Below are 22,881 nucleotides of genomic sequence, written 5' to 3'. Positions count from 1 at the left end.
GCGTGTGATCAGCTGAGGTAAGAAAGGGACTTTAAATGTTGGTTAAGGTAAAAAAATAACATTTAAAATTTCCACCTGTGTGTTTATGCTTTACTTCATGATTAGTTAAAACTTGTTCTTTAAGAAACTGATAATTTTGTTGTTCATTAAGTGTCTCCTATTCTGGGAAAAATAGAGCATATGATTGACTGTATCAGTAAGTGGGAAAAGTTAAAATTTTTGTTGTGACCTGTGGAGAAGTGGGATGAGAATAAATAGTAACCACCTCAGATTTCAATTGCAACAGCACTTGTGATCTGGCTCTGTAGCTTAGTTGGTTAAAGTACCTGTCTTGTAAACAGGAGATCCTGGGTTCGATTCCCAGCGGAGCCTTATTTCATATTTGCAATATGCTTGAGAAGTTTCTGTATCAACATTTATGTCTGTGTCTTGTGAACTTGAACTCAGAATTCAAATTACATGATGAATTTCATTCACAGGAGAAAACAGCCTTTGTGAAGGATGTGAGTTTGGAATGGCTATTCCTCCTCGGACAGAAATTCAGTGCTGATATTTCAAAGGCAACTTCTTTGATACAAATTTGTTCACAGTTGCATTCGACCTGGAAAAAAAGCTCGACCCTAATCTCACTGAAGGAAAGTGTGACCGTGTTGTCTGTTTCAAAGTGTGTGTGTCATTATGTGTTGCTTGGAACTGAGACTGGGACACGACACAAGTGGGAGGGTTGATCTGAGGTTTGGAATATTACTCAGTCAGGAACAAGAAAAATCAAAGGAACCAAATAAGAAAACCATTGTCTCATGTGGTTACCGAGTAACAGTGAGAAGATATTAAACTTTGTTCTATTCAAAACAGCTGTGAACTTTGACCTTTCCTGCCTTTGCTCAACAGTATTTGAAGTGTCTCGGTAACAATGTTCAGTGTTGAGGAGAGTGGGGTCTGGGCGAGCAGCTGCTGAGTGTGACAGGGTCAGGACTGGATGCAGGAAGTTCTCTGACAGTCTCTCTCTCTCGCTGATGGGTTTGAGTTGATTTTCAACTGGGAGCAGCTGGTTTTTCGATAAATGAAGGAAGTACCCTCTCACCATTTTTTTCTGACTGACAGTGTAGGATAAGGGTGCAAAGGGTTAATGCTGAAGACAGTGGGATCAACCCCTCCCACTGTCAGAGTGATGATGTAACAGTCAAATGAGATGAGATTTGGGAGAAGAGAGAGCAGCACCAAGGATGCTAGCTTAGGAGGCTTGATGAGTGTGTATACAGTATTGTGTAAATTAGAAAAGAGTTCTTAGTTCTTTCAGCTGGAAGTGTGTCCAGAAAATATTGATAAAGTCACAATTTTATAATTCAGGAGTCGGAACACAGATATTAACTCCAAGTGACAGTTCTGGGTTCATTTAACAAACGTAGAGAATAATATTACTCACTGCTTGAAATCCCCCAGTGAGGAGACAGTTAAACAGGTGATCTGTTGGGGCATCCTTCGATCCAAGGTTTCGACAGCACTTAATCTCCCTTTCTGGTGAAATTCTCTGTTATTTGCAACTTTTTTTATCCAGCTTTGATGGGTGAGTGAAAAAACTGAAAAAAGTGAACAGTTCCATCCTTTCTTTTCTTTCTTCTTCCCTTCTTTCCATCAGTTTCTCTTTTCTGTCCCAGATCAATGAGAATCCCAATTTAATCTGCTGTTTTATCCATTCCAATCAGAATTCAACATTCCAATCAAATCTATTTGTTATTCCACAGTGTCTCTCCATGTGTTTTATTCTGTTGTATTCTCTCACAGTCTGATTGATGTTCAATGTTACATCTCACTCTGTTCTGGTGAAGATCAGAAGCAGTAATATCTGTTTGCACCACCCACCAAGTCGGCCTGAGGCTGTGCCTCGCTGATCATGTGGAGTTAGGAACATAGGAACATAGGAGCAGGAGTCGGCTATTCAGCCCATCGAGCCTGCCCCACCATTCAATATGATCAAAGCTGATCGTCCACTTCAATGCCCTTTTCCCCACACTTTCCTCATATTCCCTTATGTCATTTGTATTTAGAAATCTGTCAATCTCTGCTTTAAACATACTCAATGACTGAGCTTCCACAGCCCTCTGGGGTAGAGAATTCCAAAGATTCACAAACCTCTGAGTAAAGAAATTTCTCCTCATCTCTGTCCTAAGCGGCTACTCCCTTATTTTGAAATTCCTTCTCTTGGTTCTCGGCTCCCCAACCAGGGATCTTAGCTGCATCTACCCTGAATGTCGTTTAAGTATTTTGTAGGTTTCAATGAGATCACCTCCCATTCTTCATAAACTCTAGAGAATACAGCCCCAGTTTCTCCAACCTTTCTTCATACAACAGTCCCACCATCCCTGGAAGAAGTCTGATGAACCTTCGTTGAACTCCCTCCACGGCAATAATATCCTTCCTAAGGTAAGGAGACCAAAACTGTATTCCAAGTGCGCTCTAACCAAGTTTCTGTACAATTGAAGCAAGAATTCACTACTCCTGTACTCAAATCGTCTTGCGATAAAGGCTAACATACTATTAGCTTTCCTAATTGAGTGCTGCACCTGCATGTTAGCTTTCAGTGACTTATTGACATGGACACCCAGGTCACCCTTATATTCTATACCTCAGCTAATAAAGGAAAGGATTCCATATACCTGCTGAACCACCTTATTGACCTGTCCTGCTACCTTCAGGGATCTGTGGACATTCGCTCCAACGTCCCTCACTTCCTCTGCACCGTTCAGTGTTCTCCCATTAATTGTGTATTCCTTTGCCTTTCTTGACCTCCCAAATGCATCACCTCACCCTTGTCCAATTTGAATTCCATTTGCCACTATTCTCCCCACCTGACCAGTCTATTGATATCTTCCTGCAGTGTACAGCTATCCTCCTCACTATCAGCAACACGGACAATTTTCATGTCATCTGCAATCGTCTTGATTATGCCCTCTACATTCATGTCCAAATCATTAATATGTACCACAAAAAGCAGGGAACCTAGTTCTGAGCCCTGTGGAACACCACTTGAAACAGACCTCCAGTTGCACAAACACCCGTACCCAATTCCTTTTTGCTTCCTGCCACCGAGTCTATTTTATGTCCAGTTTGCTACATTCCCCTGGATCCCATGTGCTTTTATGTTTTTTTAACCAGTTTGCCATGTGGGACCTTGTCAAAAGTCTTGCTAAAATCCATGTAGACCACATCAACTGCACTATCCTCACAATCCTCATTGTTACTTCTTCAAAAAATTCACTCAAGATAGTCAGACAGGAGCTTCCCTGAACAAATCCATGCTGATGATACTTGATTAATCTGTGCCTTTCTAAGTGACAGTTTAAAGTGTCTCTCAGAATTAATTCCAATAATTCACCCACTATTGAGGTTAGGCTGACTGGTCTTTAATTATTCGGTCTATCTCTTGCTTCCTTTTTCAACAATGGTGCAATGTTAGCAATAAAAACAAAATGGACTGCAAATACACAGCAGATCTGGCAGCATCTGTGGAGAGAGAAGCAAAGTTAACATTTCAGGTCAGTGACTTTTCATCAGAACAGATATGTTAACTTTGCTTCTCTCTCCACAGATGCTGCCAGACCTGCTGTATATTTCCAGCACTAATAGTTTTTATTTCAGATTTCCAGCATCTGCAGAATTTTGCTTTTGTTGCAGAGACCTCCAATCCTCTGACATCACACCTGTATCCAGTGACGGATTGGAAACTGATGGTCAGACCTTCCACTATTTCCTCACTGGCTTCTTTTAACAGCCTGGGGTACATTTCATCCGGCCCTGATGATTTATCCACTTTCAAGGATGCTCATCCCATTTATACTTCTTCTCCCCCTCAGTTTATCATGTCCAATGCTTCACACTCCTTCTCCTTAATTATAATGTCTGCATCACCCCCTCATTTGTGAAGACAGTAAAGTATTCATTAACAAACATACCAACATCTTCAACCCTGACACATAGGTTACTTTTTAGTTCTTTGATGGGCTCTACATTTTCCTCTGTTGCCTCTTACTCCCATATATTGAAGAAATATCTTTGAATTCGTTTTGATTTTGCTTGTCAAAATTCTTTCATGCTCTGTGTTTTTCACCACAGCTCCCAAATGCCTGTAGTCATCTCAAAGCACAACTTGTCAGAAGTGGGATTTAAACCCACCCCTCCAGAGAGCGTTGTGATCTGAATGCACCATTTCAGACTGCTTGACCATCCTGTCTACCCCATGTGGATGCTTAATGCTGAGGTAGTTATCCATTCTTTGTGAAAGTATTTGTGAGATTGTGGAAATGTCTGGAAGAGGAAAGACCAGCGGAAAAGCTCGGTCCAAGGCCAAGTCTCGCTCCTCCCAGGCTGGACTGCAGTTCCTGGTGGGCCGTGTTCACAGGCTCCTGAGAAAAGGCAACTATGCTGAGCGTGTGGGTGCGGGAGCCCCGGTCTATCTGGCTGCTGTGCTCGAGTATCTGACCGCTGAAATCCTCGAGCTGGGTGGTAACGCGGCCCGGGACAACAAGAAGACCCGCATCATCCCCAGACACCTGCAGCTGGCCGTCCGCAACGACGAGGAGCTCAACAAGCTGCTGGGAGGAGTGATCGTCGCACAGGGCGGGGTGCTGCCTAATATCTAGGCCGTGCTGCTGCCCAAGAAAACCAGCGCTCAGAGCTTCCAGAAAAAGGAAAGCGGCCAAAATGTCATCTAATAACCCAAAGGCTCTTTTCAGAGCCACCCACAGTCTCTGTGAAAGGGCTGATTACTGTCTAATTCCAGCATGTCAGTAACAGGACAGAATAAGATCTATTTAAAATGTTTAAGCAACTATTTCAGTGGCTTCTCACTATCCCCCTGATCCCTGTGTGAAGGGGAATTACCAAAAGTCTAATTTATTCCTTTCCACACCAAGTTTGAGTTATTGGTCCCTTCAGGATTGCTGAATGGAGTCTTTTACTGCCAGTTACAGATAAGAAGTGGGAAAAAAATGACAGGTGAAACTGTGCGTAAAATAGCGCCAGGAATTTGTGGCGAAAATAGTGGAATAAACAAAGGTTTTTAAAGGTTGGTGGAAAATATTTTACGAACAACTTTAAATAGATTTTCCAGTAATCGCTTCTTTCCGACACTGAAGTTGGCGCCTTTTGCGAATTCAAACTTTCTGCCAGGTCGACAATTTAAACCAATGTAATAAAAACAAGAAATGCTGGAACCACTCAGCAGGTCTGGCAGCATCTTTGGAACGAGAAGCAGAGTTAACGTTTTGGATCCGGAACTGTTCGCACCCACACTGTTTGGGATCATCTTTTCCCTGCTGCTCTCATATGCATTCAAGTCTTCAGAAGAAGGAACTTTCCTCCACACATGATCAGGTGGCAGGTTGTTCAACCTTGCCTGTCTAAGAGCGAAGACCAAAGTATGGAAAGTCCTCATCAGGGAACTCCTCTTTGCTGACAATGCTGCATTAACATCTCACATTGAAGAGTGTCTGCAGAGTCTCATCGACAGGTTTGCGGCTGCCTGCAACGAATGTGGCCTAACCATCAGCCTCAAGAAAACGAACATCATGGGACAGGAGGTCAGAAATGCTCCATCCATCAATATCAGCAACCACACTCTGGAAGTGGTTCAAGAGTTCACCTACCTAGGCTCAACTATCACCAGTAACCTGTCTCTCGATGCAGAAATCAACAAGCGCTTGGGAAAGACTTCCACTGCTATGTCCAGACTGGCCAAGTGAGTGTGGGAAAATGTCACACTGACACAGTACACAAAAGTCCAAGTGTATCAAGCCTGTGTCCTCAGTATCTTGCTCTACAGCAGCGAGGCCTGGACAACATATGTCAGCCAAGAGCGACGTCTCAATTCATTCCATTTTCGCTGCTTCCGGAGAATCCTTGGCATCAGGTGGCAGGACCGTATCTCTAACACAGAAGTCCTCGAGGTGACCAACATCCCCAGCTTATAGACCCTACTGAGGCAGCGGCGCCTGAGATGGCTTGGCCATGTGAGCCACATGGAAGATGGCAGAATCCCCAAGGACACATTGTACAGCGAGCTCGCCACTGGTATCAGACCCACCGGCCATCCATGTCTCCACTTTAAAGACGTCTGCAAATGCGACATGAAGTTCTGTGACATTGATCACAAGTCATGGGAGTCAGTTGCCAATGATCGCCAGAGCTGGCGGGCAGCCATAAAGGCGGGGCTATAGTGCGGCGAGTCGAAGAGACTTAGCAGTTGGCAGGAAAAAAGACAGAAGCGCAAGGGGAGAGCCAACTGCGTAACAGCCCTGACAACCACTTTTATCTGCAGCACCTGTGGAAGAGACTGTCACTCTGGAATTGGCCTTTATAGCCACTCCAGGCACAGCTCCACAAACCACTGACCGCCTCCAGGCGCTTACCCATTGTCTCTCGAGACAAGGAGGCCAAAGAAGAAGATGTGGCTTTTCACTGAGGGCATGTGTCGACTGGGGAAATAACTAACTGTAGAACCTCGGGCACTGTTCACACAGCCCGTTTAGAAAATCAAATCCACTGCACATCCTTGCTGCAAATGAAATGTCAAATTCGGGGATTCCAGTTTTATTCCCGAATACAGGACAGATTTATTCCAGTCAGTTCTGAACAGCCTATCCCAGCTCCCGTTTCCAGGTCACTGCTCTCTCTGTGTGAGGCGGTGGGTGGCTCTCAGAAGAGCCTTTGTTGTGTGTTTGCTGGAAAGGGTCGAGTTGTTCAGCCGCCGTATCCGTGGAGTGCGGCCCTGCCATTTCAGAACGTACACCACATTCATGGCAGTGACCGTCTTGCGCTTGCCGTGCTCAGTATAGGTGACCGCATCCCTGATCACATTCTCCAGGAATACCTTCAACACCCCGCGAGTCTCCTCATAGATCAAACCAAATCCGCTTGACCCCGCCACGGCGAACCAGGCGGCGGATTGCTGGTTTAGTGATGCCCTGGATATTATCACGAAGCACTTTGCGGTGCTGCTTTGCTCCGCCTTTTTAGTACCTCCCTCTCTCAATTTGTACCCTATCCATTGCCTCTACTCTCTGCACTTCTACTGATATTTTGTCCAATTCCACTTCCTTAATGATCACTGATACAAAGTACTCATTAAGTAGATTAACATTGCCCTGCACCTCGAAGCATATATTACCCTCTTTGTCCCTAATAGGCTGCACTCTACCTCTTACTACCCACTTATCATTTACATGCTGCTCAAAGATTTTTGGGTTCCTTTTCATGTTGACTGCCAGTCTATTCTCATAGAAATAGAGAATAAGCTAAATATAGAAGATATAAATATTTCGCATCCTTGGGTGAGGTGGAACTTTTTTATGTTGTGGGTGGTAATGTCTCGGCCCACGAGTGTGGTGAAGCAGAGACAATCAATGATTTGAAAAGGAAATTGGATGGATACTTGAAGGAAAGAAACTTGCAGGAGGAAAGGGATCGAGCTGGTGAGTGGAACTGACTAGATTGCTCCGCGGAGAGCCAGCATGGACGTGATAGACCAAACGACCACCTTCTGTGCTGTAAATGACTCTGTGTTGTTTCTCAAATCCAATCCACTGGTGCTTGGTAAATAGTTTCAAAGTAAATTGTGCAACTGGAAAATCAGAACCAAGGCAAGGGACGCATAAGGAAGCAGAATTGCTGAAACCCGGGATTGAACCTGGGTTCCCATGGATCAGATACTCCTCCACCAGTCCTAGGGATCATCCAAGTTACTTTTAAATCCTCCCATGGGTCCACATGTCAGACTGAGTTCCATGTTGTAGAATCAAGCAAAGGAAATCTGCTCAGTTCCAAAACTATCAGCAAATTGAAGCTGATTACGATCAACATCAACAGAGGTCAGAACTCCCTGGTGAAAGAAGACACTCTGAAGAAGGATCCACAATATATTCAAAGACATCGGCAAAGTAAAAAAGAAGAAAATCGATGATAAAAACAGAAAGTGCTGGAAAAACTGAGCGGGTCTGGCAGCATCTGTGGAGAGAGAAACAGAGTTAACATTTCAGGTCAGTGACCTTTCTTCAGAACTGGCAGATATAAGAAATGTCAAAGATTTTAAGCAAGTAAAGCGGGGGTGGGGCAAGAGATAACAAAGGAGAAGGTATTGATAGGACAAGGTCACGGAATAGCTTAACAGAAGGAGAGGGCGGGGGTAGTGGGGGTTGGAGAGGGTGGGGGGACATAGCGGGGGAAGTGAGGGGAGAGGGCGGGGAGAGGGGTGGGAAGCAAGTAGAGAGTGTGGGGGAAGCGGGGAGAGAGTGTGGGGGAAGTGGGAAGAGAGCGTGGGGGAAGCGGGGAGAGAGTGTGGGGGAAGCAAGTAGAGAGCATGGGGGAAGTGGGGAGGGAGCGGCCGAAGACCTTGGTGGCGGTGGGTGTGCTCTCCTCCTCCTCCCCGCTCTCTCCGGACATTCTCGCCCACCTGATCTCTCCGGTCTTTCTCCCCCGCCTGATCTCTCCGGCCATTCCACCCCCCCTCCCTCCACCCTAACCCCCTCCGCCCGATCTCACCAGCCATTCCCTGCTGTCATTTAAACACATGGCCTTTGTTTTGCTTTACATTGCCTTTGTGTGATTATTTGAGCAGCGCCATCTTTAGTCCTGGCAGCTGCCAGAACGTCGCTGACTGGGACGTTTTATTTGAACAAAGTGATTGATGACAACGCTACGTCATCAGAATGCGCCGAGGTGCGCACATGCGCACACGGTCTCGGGCCATCTGCGCATGCGCTGCGTTCCGGATTGCCATGACCAGTTTGCGCATGCGCAGATGACGTCATCGCGTAACGTCATCTTCCTCGGGAACACGTCACGTTGGCATTTGCGCATGCGCAAACTGATCCTGGCAATCCGGACCGCAGCGCATGCGCAGATGACCGGAGCCCGTGTGCGCTTGTGCGTCAATCTTCCGAATGCTTCGGCGCGAGTTTTTGAAAATGGAAGGAGGAGAGGTTTCGTCGGGCATTTTATCTCAATTATTTAGTCATTTTGAACATTTGCTTCATTTTTATTAGACAGAGGAGATTGTTCCAATGTAAGTTGCTCTGAAAATACATTTCAAGGGAGGGAAGGGAAGGGAGGGGAGGGGAGGGGAGGGGAGGGGAGGGGAGGGGAGGGGAGGGGAGGGAAGGGAGGGGAGGGAAGGGAAGGGAGGGGAGGGGAGGGGAGGGAAGGGAAGGGAGGGAAGGGAAGGGGAGGGAAGTGGGGGTAGGGAGGAGGGAAGGGAGCGGGAGGGAAGGGAGGAGAGAAGGTGGGAAGGGAGGAGGGCAGGGGGAAGAAGGAAGGAGGGAAGGTAGGGGGGAAGGGAGGGGGAAGGGAGGGGGGAAAGGAGGGAAGGGAAGGGAGGGACGGGGGGAAGGGGGGAGGGTGGGAGGACACAAGGACTGGCTGATGAGATGGAGCCAATTAATTTGCCCAACAATTGCCCGGAAGCACCTTCGGATGGAGGTGGCCACGCGCTGGACATCAGTCGCGTGCCACAATCCATGGATCCTGAGCATTTCACCCCCTGGCCTAATGATCTGATGGGCCATACATATGCCTGCCTGTTCAAAGCTCCACTTCCCCCACCTGCGGTACACTCTCCTTGCTGTTCAGTTACACAGTCACCTGTTCCTGCACTCATCCAAGCAGTGCACGTGGACACACTGCCACATGTTTCCCCATCCGCCCTTGAAACAACCATGCAGAGCCTTGTGAGACTCCGCAATTGCCAGCTGCTGCCTGTCAAGCAGAGAAGGCGTCCAAAGGGGTCAAGAACTTGGGGAACATTCAGCAAGAAGAGACTGAGCACTAAAAGAAACAAGCATGCCGTGTCCAGTGGTAGCACAAAAGTGAATGCTCTTGCTGCGTACACAACTGATGAGGTGGGAGTGCAGCCACACCATTCTCCATCCTCAGTGTTGCTTTAAGGCAAAGGTAGATAAGAGTGAAAGAAATGGAAGATGATGCAGATAGTTGGAGGCAGGATTAAATGGGAATGGATGGAAAGATTCACGAGTAGCATAACCACTAGCAGGGAACAGCTGGGCTAAATGGCCTGCTTTATGTTCATAGTCCAAAAGAAATGTGCTTCTTTTTCCAGCACCCTCACATCATTCATGTTTTCCCTGAGAGCAGCATTGAACCATCACGAGATAAGGGCAGTTACATCATCCTGCCTCCTACAGCTGAGGTGGGTACTAAGTGATTCATTGGCCTATACTGCAGAGCATAAAGCATGCGCAACAGTAATTTCATTGGAGGGAGGGAAGCTCTGACTCTGATTTGCCTTTCTTCTTTTCATGTAAAACATGCCGTCGAGAAAACAATCCTCGAGACTTACGGTCAGCATTCAAGCAACGAAGGCAACTGGATCATGCTGCGGAGCTCATCACGATGTGGAAAGGAACATTGCATTTATGGATGAATTGGGAATGCACATTGGGATGCGCTTGGGGAACATTCACCAAGAATAGACTGAGCTCAGACTCTTGTGACTTTGCCTTCTTCACATGGACAATACAGTAGTGGAATAGAGAGCCAAGCATTCATTCACCACAAGGCTCTCCAGGAACAATCTCTTTAGCTGTGCATAGCAGAGACTCGGCCTGTCTGTCCAATGGGAATGCTGGACACAACACTCATGTATCCATGCACAGCAGTTCCTCGGATACTTAATGAACTTAATAAAACTTTTCAATAATTAAACCCAGAAGTGTTGAGGTTTTGTTTTGCATGTTATTTCCCCGACTTTGCAACTGCACTTCAGATATTCAACTATGGTGGGGGGGTAGAGGGAGGGGTGCGTGAAGAGGGGGAGGGGTGGGGAGAGGGAGCATGCAAAATGCAGGGACCAAACAGTTGCAATGCCTGAAGTACTGTGGAGAAGTAGAGAAAGCAACAGGGTAGGGGAGAAAGCAACTGGATTGGGCATCCGCAGCTGGAGGGAAGGGCTGAATGGAGAGGGCCGGAAGCGAGAGGCCGTAGAGAGCCGCGGGGAGCGAGCGTGCGAAGAGCTTGGTGTCACCGGGTCCAGGGAGTGGCCAGTAAGTCTTTTGCTGTTGTGTTCATGGCGCATGCACAGAAAAAGGCACTCCTCTTCCGTTCCGCTGCTCACCCCCACTCTCTCCCCTTCTCCCCCCCCACTTTCTCCCCTTCTCCCCCCCCCCACTCTCTCCCTCTTTCTCCCCCCCTCCCTCTCCCCCTTTCTCCCCCCTCCCTCTCCCCCTTTCTCCCCCCTCCCTCTCCCTCTTCTTCCCCCTCCCTCTTCCCCTTCTCCCCCTCCCTCTTCCCCTTCTCCCCCACTCCCTCTCCCTCCCTCTTTCTCCCCCCCTTTCTCCCCCCTCCCTCTCCCTCACCTTCTTTCTCCCCCTTCTCCCCCCTCCCTCTTCCCCTTCACCCCCTCCCTCTTTCTCCCCCTTCCTCTCCCTCTTTTTCCCCCCTCCCTCTTTCATCCCTCCCTCCCTCTCCCTCTTTCATCCCTCCCCTCCCTCTTTCATGCCCCCCCTCCCTCTCCCATCCCCCCCTCCCTCTCCCTCTTTCATCCCCCCCCCACCCCGGGCACCGCTACCGCTGGTCTCCCCCTTTCACACTCCCCCCCGGGCACCGCTACCGCTGGTCTCCCCGCACTGCTCTCCCCGGCGCGCTCCACTCTCTCACTCCGGCCATTGTATTCTGCCACGTGTTTGTTAGGTTTCATCTCTGTGAATTTTTGACCAGCGCCATCTTTAGTCCTGGCAGCTGCTGCAGTCGCAGGCTGTGACGTTTTCGTGGCACATGCTGTATCTGCGCATGTGCCAAAACAGCGCCACCTACCGATCGCGTTGTCAACAATTGCGGTCTGATTTGAACAGGCTGCTTTTGCACATGTGCTGATGCAGCGCCACCTAGTGGTGGCATTGTCAGCAAATGCAGCCTTTCATTTCCTGGTATGTTAGTGTGTGTTTTCTTTTGTACCTGTCAGTGCCTGGGAGGAGAGAGTCAACTTCACTTCGTAACTGTGAATTTCGGGTGCGAGAATGTGGGTTTTTACTTTGTATGTTTCAGTTTTTGGTCTGTGACTGTTTGTTTCTGCTATTGCTATGTGAGTTTCACCACATATCTTTCAACAACTTGTATGTGAGCATCAGCTTTTGTCCAGATCTATCAGTTTCTGATATAGAGTCATAGAGTTATACAGCACAGAAACAGGCCCTTCGGCCCATCGTGTCTGTGCCGGCCATCAAGCAGCTAACTATTCTAATCCCATTTTCCAGTACTTGGCCTGTAGCCTTGTATGCTATGGCATTTCAAGTGCTCATCGAAATACTTCTTAAATGTTGTGAGGGTTCCTACCTCTACCACCCCTTCAGGTAGTGCATTCCAGATTCCAACCACCCTCTGGGTAAAATTTTTTCCTCAAATCCCCTCTAAACCTCCTGCCCCTCACCTTAAATCTACGCCCCCTCGTTATTAACCCCTCTGCTAATGGAAATACTTTCTTCCTATCTAAACTATCAATGCCCTTCATAATTTTGTATAGCTCTCCCCTCAGCCTTCTCTGCTCTAAGGAAAACAACCCTCGCCTTTTCAGTCTCTCTTCATAGCTGAAATTCCCCAGTCCAGGCAACATCCTGGTGAATCTCCTCTGCACCCTCTCCAGTGCAATCACATCCTTCCTATAGTGTGGTGCCCAGAACTGTACACAGTACTCCAGCTGTGGCCTAACTAGCATTTTATACAGCTCCATCATAACACCCTGCTCTTATATTCTATGCCTCAGACGATCTATATCGTCCTGTAATCTAAAGCTTTCCTCCTCACTATTTACGACACCACCAATTTTTGTGTCATGTGTGAGAAAGGATTTGAATCTGTCCCTTTCAGTTTCTGTTACATGCATGTGTTTTTAATCTGCACCTCCTCTAGGTGAGTGTTTTTTATTCTCTGTAATGGTCAGTCTCTTGTAGGTGAGTCTGTGTTTTGCTTTTTATCTCTCAGTCTTCGAAGTATGAGCCTGGTTTTGTACCTAATTTTCTTTGTACCTTGCAGTATGGATATTGAAGAGAGGTTTTTACACATTAACTGCCAAATCCTGATAAATGATTTTTGGGTTTCACACAGTATCTGTCAGTTTCTTGTCTAGGACTGTTGGTTTTACTCTGTCCCTGGCATTTGCTGGTTTGTTCGTGTGGGGTTTACACTGTACCTGTCAGTTTCTCATATGTGAATGTTGGTTTCACTTTGTATAGAATCATAGATCACAGAATACCTACAGCACAAAAGGAGGGGTTCAGCTCATCGTGCTTGTGCTGCCTCTCTGCACAAGCAACTCAGCTCATGCAACATCCTCATGTATTCCATGAAAACCTGATTTTTTTTTCTCTTCAGATAATTATCATATATCCTTTTGAAAGCTATGGTTGAATCTTCCTCCGTCACACTCTCAGGCAGTACATATCAGATCTTAACCATTCGCTGCTTAAAAAAAGGTTTTTCCTCATGTTGCCTTTGGTTTTTTTCCCAATCACCTTAAATCGGTCTCCTCTGCTTACTCAGCCATGAGTAATATTTCCCGTTGCTTTCTCAGTACTGATGGATTGTGAGGTGGGAGACAGCTAGAAGTCCCACTGAGCCGCACTGACTCCCAGCTGAAAAAGAAATGAGATAAAGTTCAATCTTTCACAGCGAGATGCTGCAGAGAGTTACGGGTCCCGAATGAAAGTGAGACTTTCTCATACTGTTGTTGAATTTCATTTCAAACACTCCTTGTCATCTCTGCTACTGAAGCCGAAAAATAGGGAAAAACTAAATGGCGCTCAAACTCACAACCCTGAGATTAAACGTCCCATGATTTACAGACTGAACTGTCACTTCTACTCTACCTCTGTTTGGATGGATGCAACTGTATGCTCCAATGCAAGGGCAGCTTTCAAATCCTCCCATGAGTCCACATGTCAGACTGAGTTACATGTTGTCGACTCAAGCAAAGGAAATCTGCTCAGTTCCAAAATTATCAGCAAATTGAAGCTGATTACGATCAACATCATCAGAGGTCAGAACTACCTGGTGAAAGAAGACACCCTGAAGAAGGAGCCACAATTATTCAAAGGCATCGACAAAGTGAAAAACACGAAAATCGATGAGTCAATCCAAGCCAAACAGAAACAATTGAAGAATTCCATTCCAGACCAGAACACAGTATTGTTGCTTTTGGAGCCAGGTCTCAGTTAATGCTAGAACATGGCTACCTGCCTGACCCTAACCCGACGGGTCCCGATGACATGTGTCGGGTTTGGGTCGCTCCTCCTGGTTCAGCATTTGGGTTCGGCATTCGGGCTCAGGTCAGGCCAGGCTGGGTCAGACACACTCGAAAACTCTAAATACCTTGTGTTCAAATTGTGTTAGTGAAACACTGGAAACCGCAGATCTTTTGAAGTGTACTTCCTACTCTGCTTGGTATTTCAACTTACTGTGTACTAATCAATAAACAGTTTTTGGCGTACATTGTAGCAGAATTCAGCCCCAGGCACATAATTATCCAGTTAGCCCTTTCTTGCCCTTTCCTGATTCGAGGGGTGTTTAAGCTCTTTGCCATTTTAATCATAATGAAATATGTACAATGTAATCAGTTGCTGCACTGTTGTGTAATATGATGTTTTTAATGAGTTCTATTTTTCATTGACACAAATTTAACCTTTTTGTGTTTTGGTTTATCTCTTGGTTTTCCTTCGTGCTTTGTATTCTTGGTGACAAAAGCAGTTGAACAGCTACAATCTGCATTAAAAGCAACTTCACCCTTTTCTTTAATTGCACAGTTTGCAAATGAATTGACTACATCCCGTTAGGGGTTGGCAAGACTTCTTGTACCTGCCTCAAAACATATTGTATTGAATAAAGATTGTAAAGTAAAGGAGGCTTGTAATGCAAATTAAGAGATTTAAAGGGGAAAGACAATGAATTATGCTCTAAATTTGGAATATATTTAATCAATTAAGTGTCAGACCTGATAAATCGCTGCTTTTAGTTTAATGTGGCCTCAGTGTTTATGGATAATTAATGAAATTAAGAGGCATTTTTTATATACAAAGCTGGGCATTAGTATTTAATAGTTGATATATAATTTTGAATATATTTTAATTTCTTTATTCATTTGACACTGCTAAATACGAAGCAGTCTTAAATAAGTTAATTTTTTTTTGTAAAATCTGATTCACCAGACTAAAATATTAAATCAAAGGAGACATTTCAAAGATTACTTGACCAGTAATCCAGAGGCCTGGACTCAAGATCCAGTGACAGCCAGGACGTCAAGGTGGGAAACACTCTGCACTAGTCTGCAGTGAGCGATTCTATTGAAGGTAGAGCACAATCTCTTTAATATAAGAATGTATATTTTGTAATAATTAATCACTCAAGACCTTCCTGGTCTCTGCATCTCAGCTGCTCTCTGGATAAACTTGCAGCAAGTATTTCAACCTGTAAAGCAGGAGTCTAGGGAATGTATAATGATATTTTCTAGCCTTCGGGCAATATTTTAATCAATACAGTGTGGGACAACCTGTCTGGGCACAACTCCATGACTTTCTCTTTAACTAGTGACCTAACAATCACTAACTTCTATGGTAACAATCTTCAGCTCATCACCTCCGGTATGTAGCTCTAATCTTAATGTACATTTAAACAACCTTTCAAGTCCAGTTACAGTTTTTGTTGCCTTATCTGCACAAGCTTAAAAAGTGAAAAACGGAAGCAAGTTTAACTGAACATTCTGGTGGTCGGTTCGGGCACGGGAAAAAATGAAAGGACTCGGACCAGGTCGGATGTGGTGCTGTCAGGCTTGGGTCGGGTTACATTTGCAGACCTGAGCAGGCCTTTAGTTACTGCTGCAACTTTATATTCCCACTTGACAACCTGTATATTTTGTTCATTTCAATTTTGTCGACAAGCTCTTTGAATAAAGTTCACCCGTCCTCAAGCAGGCTCAGTATGGAAATCGATTCCACCTTCTGGAAGGCTGAAACCAATCGATGACCTTAAACTAAAAATAGCAACAGAGAAGGGCTCGTCTGGGATTTGAACGCAGGACCTCTCGCATGTTAATCATTTATGCACCCAAAGTGAGTATCATGCCCCAAGACCAACAAGCCGCTATTGGTGAACTTTTCATTTGCTCCTGTGGAATTTCACTGGCGCCCACAGCCGATCATCCATTTTTTTCTGATCAAAGCAACATCCTGCAAAGCTGAAATAAAAACAGAAAGTGCAGGAAATGCTCAGCACCTCGGGCAGCATCTGTGGAGAGAGAAACAGAATTAACATTTCAGGTTTTTCACCTTTTGTTTGAGCCATCTTTTCAGACTGCTTCTGTCCATCCAATCTCACTTTTTATTCTATCCACATTCTAAAGGTGATACAGTGGTGAGCACTGCAATCTCACAACTCCAATGACCCAGGTTTAGTTCTGAGTACTGCTTGTGTGGAATTTGCAAGTGGTACTTTTTCAAACGCATTCGTAAAATCCAAATAAACAACATCCACTGCATTCCCTTCATCAACTTTCTCAGATAGTTTATAAAAAAATGCAGTTAGATTTGTCAAGCATGAACTCCCATTTATAAATCCATGCTCACTCTCCTTAGTTAACTCAAACCTCTCCAAATGACTTGAATTTTTTTCCTGACCTGTTGGTCTCATGTTGATAGCAAGCTCACCATAGAGCATTTATTTGGCAATGTGACCGTCATTCATTTGGCCCAGTCAACAGAGTCACCGCTGACTCAAGAGGGCAAACATGTTGTGGATCCCTGCACGCTGGTGTACTTCCGCATTCGGGACTCTGTCCTGCCAGGAGATGTCCAATATCCATCTGAGACAGCGGAGGTGGAAGCTGTTCAGCTGCTTTCCTTGGCTTATATAAGTTGTTGATGCTTCTTGACTATAAAGGAGGGTGCTGAGAACACAAGCCGAGTACACGTGGAGCTTTGTATCGTTCAGTTTGCTGTCGGTTCACACTCGTCTTCTCAACTTTGACATGACAGCTGCAGCATTGACAATCCTGGTGCTGATTTCAGTATCAAGGGACAGATTGCTGGTGATTGTTGATCCAAGGTATGTGAAGCTGTTGACAACCTCCAAAGTGAGGTTGTCGATGTTGATGGAAAGTGGAGTCTCTACGTCCTGGCCCATAACTTTGATCTTCCTGAGGCTGATCGTCAGTCCAAACTCTTTGCAGGCCAGGGAGAACCGATATACAAGCTGCTGTAAGTGAACTTCATTATGGGATGTCAGCGCAGCATCATCAGCAAACAGCAACTCACAGACTAGGAATTTACCCAATTTGGTCTTGGCGCACAGTCTTGCCAAGTTGAACAGCTTGTCGCCAGCTCTGATGTGCAGGTGAACACCCCCATCTGAGTCACTGAAAGTGTACAATAGCAGCATGGAGAAGAATACACCAATTGTAAAGGATGTGATAACTAGACAGTTAGAAAATAATGATATGATTGGGCAGAGTCAACATAGATTTATGAAAAGGAAAACAGGTTTGAAAAACCTGTTGAGTTTTTTGAGGATGTTACCTGCAGAACAGATAAAGGAGAACCAGTGGATGTGTGGTATTTGCATTTTCCTTTGGTAAGATCCCACACAGGAGGTGAGTAAACAATATTAGAGCACATAGGATTGGGGATAATATACTGGTATGGATTGAGAATTGGTTAACAGACCGAAAACAGAGAGCAGGAATAACGGGTCCTTCTCAGGATGGCAGGCTGCTACTATTGGGGTGCTGCAAGGATCAGTGTTGGAGCCACAGCTGTTAACAGCCTATATAAATGATTTGGATGTGGGGATTAAATGTAATATTTCCAAGTTTGCAGATGACACAAAGCTCGGTGAAGTATGAGTTGTGAGGAGGATGCAGAGAGGCTTCCAGGGGACCAGGAGAGGCTAAGTGAATGGGCAAGAACATGGAATATAATGTGAGTAAGTGTGAAGTTATCCACTTTGGTAGAATAAACAGAAAGACAGAGTATTTCTTAAATGGTGAGAGGTTGGGAAGTGTTGATGTCCAAAGGGACCTGGGTGTCCTTGTTCATGAGACACTAAAAGCTCTTGTGCAGGTGCAGCAATCAATTAGGAAGGCAAATGGTATGTTGGCCTTCACACGAGGGGTCTTGAGTACAGGAGTAAAGATGTCTTGCTGCAATTGTATAGAGCCTTGTTGAATCCGCACTGGAGTATTGTGTACAGTTTGGTCTCCTCATCTAAGGTGGGATATACTTGCCATAGAGGGAGTGAAACAGAGGGTCACCAGACTAATCCCTGGGATGGTGGGATTGTCTGATGAGGAAACTGGGCCTGTATTCCATAAAGTTTCGAAGAATGAGAGGTGATCTCATTGAAACTGACAAAATTCTTACAGGGCGTGATAGTGTGGGTGTCGACAGGATGTTTGCCCTGGTTGGTGAGTCTAAAACCAGGGGACATAGTCTCAGAATAATGAGTAGGCCATTTAAAACTGAGATAGGGTTGAATTTATTCACTCAGATGGTGGTGAATCATTGGAATTCTGTACCCCAGAGGGCTGTGGCAGCTCAATCATTGAGCATGTTCAAGACAGAAATTAATAGAAATCTTGATCCTCATGATGTCAAGGGATATGGGGATAGCAGGGGAAAGGGGCTTTGAGGTAGATAATCAGCCATGATCAAATTGAATGGTCGAGCAGTCTCGACGGGCTGAATGGCCTAGTCCTATTTTCCTCTGTTCCTAAGAGAGTTGGCGCCAGCGCGCAGCCCTGCTTTACCCCACTGCTGATCTTGAAAGTGTCTGATGTTGCTCCATTGGAACTGATGGAACGGTGCATGTTCTTGTGGAAAGAAGAAGAGACCATCTCTGCTGACAAGATCAAAGGCCCTGGTGATGCTCCTTAAAACATATGTGGCTCTGTGGTGCAATGGATAGCGTGTTGGACCTTGTAAATAATGATAGAGAAAATATTCAAATGTGTGGGTTCGAGTCTCACCAAAATTTAACTTTGGACCAGAGACACAGGAGCACGACGGAACAGAGAGATAAGAAGTGCGTCAAAAGCACAGACTTGGAGACAGAGCAAGGCAGGAGTGACATCGCAATGGAGAGTGAGAGCAGGGAAACAGAGAGCCGCTGGGGTGAGTTTGCAGGATTTGGTTCTGGCTTCGGTGCAGTGGAAGGAGCTGTTTGGTGAGGATCTGGTAAGCTGTGACATCACAGGCAAGCAGGTAGTTCATTGATTTGGAAAAAGCTGCATGTTTGATGACTATCTGGTAAGTGATTAAGGTCCATTTTAGTCCTAACGTTTAAAATAGTAAACAAACTAGTGGTAAGCTTAATAAAATATACAATAAAATAAATAATTGAATAAAATAATTAAGTAGTTAATTAGAACACTTTAAGGATGACAGGACAGGTGATGTGTCACAGCTGCAGCATGTGGGAGCTCCTTGATGCCAGTGTGATCCAGGGCAAACACGTCTGCAGTAAGTGTTTGCGGCTCAAAGAGGGAGAAAAAAGGAATGTAGTGGTAGTCGGGGACAGTCTAGTAAGGTGGATTGACTCTGTTCTCTGCAGCAAAGAGCAAGAGTCCAGATGGCTGTGTTGCCTGCCGGTGTTAGGATTAAGGACATCTGCTCAGGGCTGGAGTGAAACATACAATGGGAGGGGGAGGATCCAGTTGTCGTGGTACATGTCGGTACCAACGACATAGGCAGGACAAGGATAGAGGTTCTGCATCGTCAGTATGAGGAACTAGGCAGCAAATTAAGAAGCAGAACCTCAAAGGTAATCATCTCTGGATTATTACCTGAGCCACGTGCAAATTGGCATAGGACAAATAAGATTAGAGAAACTTATGCACAGCTCAAAGTCTGGTGTGGTAGTAGTGGGTTCTGGTTCGTGGGGCATTGGCACCAGTACTGGGGAAAGAGGTGGCTGTACCGTTGGGACAGTCTGCACCTGAACCATGCTGGGGCCGGTGTTCTAGCGAGCCACATAACTAGGGAAGTAGAGACGGTTTTAAACTGAATAGTGGGGGCAAGGGATCAAATTTGGGAAGATATGGTGAATCAAGGAGGAGAGACAAGGCAAGAGAGAAAGGTATAAATAGGGGAAATGATAAAGAGACCGAGACAGGAAGAGACAAAGCATACAAATCAAAGAGTAAATCAACAGATAAGGCTAGAGGTGACAAAAATAATAAAAGGACAAAACTAAATGCTCTGTATCTGAATGCATGGAGCATTCGAAACAAAACAAATGAACTGAGAGCACAAATAGCATAAATAAGTACGATCTCGATCTGATAGTCATTACAGAGACATGGCTGCAGGGCGACATAGATTGGGATGTGAATATTGGAGGTGACATGGCATTTAGGAAGGACAGGAAGCTTGGAAAAGGTGATGGGGTAGCTCTGTTAATTAATGATGGTATTAGCACAATAGAGAGGGATGACCTAAGTTTAGGAAATCAGGATGTAGAAGCAGTTTGGGTAGAGATGAGAAATCATGAAGGCAAGAAGTCACTTGTGGGAGCAGTGTATAGGCCACCTAACATTAACCACACTGTAGGATGGGGTATAAAGGAAGAAATAATGGCAGCTTGTCAGAAAGGTACAGCGATAATTATGGGGGGTTTTAATCTACATATAGACTGGAAAATTCAGATGGGCAGAGGTAGCCTCGATGAGGAATACATAGAATGTTTTTGGGATAACTTCTTGGAACAATACATTCTGGAGCCAACCTGAGAGCAGGCTATACTAGACCTGGCATTGTGCAACGAGATAGGATTAATTAATGACCTCATAGTTCAGGTGCCCCTAGGTAGTAGCAATCATAATAAGATTGAATTTTCCATTCAGTTTGAGGGAGAGAAGAGTGGGTCCCAGACTAGTATTTTAAACATAAATAAGGGCCTTTTGGCTAAGATCAAGTGTAGTATCTGTTCTTATCGGTGCTTATTTGGAAGAGAAGAAAGCATGATCATTGGCTTTTGATCCTGGGTAGGCTTTGAGTAAAATGGCTATAACCAATCTTCGCGCTTCAGGCCAGGGAGTGCGGAACACCGTTCGGGTGGTGGTGAAGGACAAGGAAGGAGATGCACTGGTCGATCGCACCTTCTTCATCAAGAAAATCCTCATCAATTGCTGTGGATTTCGAGCTTCGGACATCTTCTGCCTGCAGGATTTCCCCAGCAGTGGGTATTTCGACATGATGTTAAAGAATGTGGCAGGATGCATCAAGTTCCTGAAGGTGTTCAAGGAGAAAGGGGACCAGGCGCCGTTGTCGATCCTCACAGTGAAGGCACTCTTCACAACGTGACCAGGTGGTGACGATTCACCTCTACAACCCCCATGTTCCGGTGATGGATGTACTCACCTTTCTCGCCAAGTACGTCGAGGTGGCCGGCAGCAGCACTGATGTCAAGAACCCCTTTGAGATTTGGACCAGCAAGCGGCAGGTCAAGGTGACCTTGAAGGTCGATGCCAGTGGAACCATTATCCACCCTCCCTCCAGCTTCGCTATCGGGGGAAGTCGAGGCTTCTTGGTCTACGCTGGGCAGCCCAGATTTTGCTGCACCTGTGGCAAATTTGGTCATGCGGCAGCTAACTGCAGCATGGTTGTTTGCAAGAACTGCAGGGAGGAAGGCCATCAGACCAAGGACTGTAAGCAGACTAAGTGTTGCAACTTGTGCGGTGCGGCAGGCCATCTCTACAAAACCTGCCCCAAACGCTGCCTCAGTTATGCTCAGGCGGCAAGGTCCAAGGAAAGGCCGGGTGAAGGTTCGACGAAGGCGTCCGGTGCTGGAAAGAAGACAAGCAACCTTCTCCGCAGTGAGGAACTTCTACCTGAGAAAGAGAACAAAGGGGAGGCAGCTGAAACCAGCGACCCAGCACCTCCCCTGCACCCGGAAACCCCTCCTCCACAGACAGAATCAATGGAGGAGGAGGCAGCAGATGGACAAACTGGTCAGTGGAAAGTGGTACAAAGGAAAACCACAAAGAAAAGACCTCCAAAAGCAGAACAGGTCACCACCCAAACCAGTGGCAAGAGGAGACTACCTTCTGAGACAGACGACAACAGCTACTCTTCACTGGATGAGGAAGTGCTGGAACGACGGCCCCTTCAAAAGAAGCGGCAGAACTCCAAGGAGCTGGAAGATAACGCCCCCCAGCCCCCGGACACAGGAAGATGTGATAGGCCTGGCGAGCCCCAACCCAAAGTGCCACACCTAACGAAATGGCCACCGCATCCCAGCTCCGGGACACTGAGAGCAAAGACACGTCTGGCGCACCTCAGCTCCGGGAAGCAGGGAGCAGTGATGTTTTCGAGGAGGAACAGAGGGGAACAGCAGAGGACAACCCTATCCTTACTGCCTACAAGACCCCCCCGATGTCAACCCAGCGGAACAAACCCTGCATGAAAAACCAGGAGGGGTTTCTGAGCCCAACGAATGTGAAACAACTTGCGTACACTATGGGTATGCAGGAACATCCCGAAGGACTGGGAATAGCAAGGACAAATGGTATGGGAAGCAACAACCAACTTTTAAAAAATGGGTATAAGGATTGCTTCCATAAATGTGCGTAGCATTAAATCCACTACGTGATATGTTTCAATCTTGGATTACCTTGCCAAGGTCAAAGCCGACCTCCTGTTTCTGCAGGACTGTGGAATACCACATCTCAGCACCTACAGGCAGTGGTCACGATGGTGGTCCCATGGGCCATCGATCTGGTCGGGGGGTAATGACTGCCGTTCCTCCGGCCTGGGTATTCTGCTGCGGGGAGGTAACTTCACCATCTCCGAAGTTAAGGAGGTGGTGGGCGGTCGCCTCCTCGTAGCAGACGTAATG

General features: G+C 46.1%; 1 non-coding gene across 1 annotated transcript; it reads left to right on the top strand.

The window, feature by feature from the left end:
* Window positions 1-298: 298 nt before the first annotated feature.
* trnat-ugu (transfer RNA threonine (anticodon UGU)) lies at window positions 299-372 on the top strand. The gene has a single exon. It is a non-coding gene; the product is annotated as a tRNA-Thr (tRNA).
* The last annotated feature ends 22,509 nt before the right edge of the window (window positions 373-22,881 follow it).

Source organism: Heterodontus francisci, unplaced genomic scaffold, assembly GCF_036365525.1.
Source record: "Heterodontus francisci isolate sHetFra1 unplaced genomic scaffold, sHetFra1.hap1 HAP1_SCAFFOLD_704, whole genome shotgun sequence".
NCBI classification, from domain to species: Eukaryota; Metazoa; Chordata; class Chondrichthyes; order Heterodontiformes; family Heterodontidae; genus Heterodontus; species Heterodontus francisci.
This window is presented reverse-complemented; position numbering and strand designations above follow the sequence as displayed.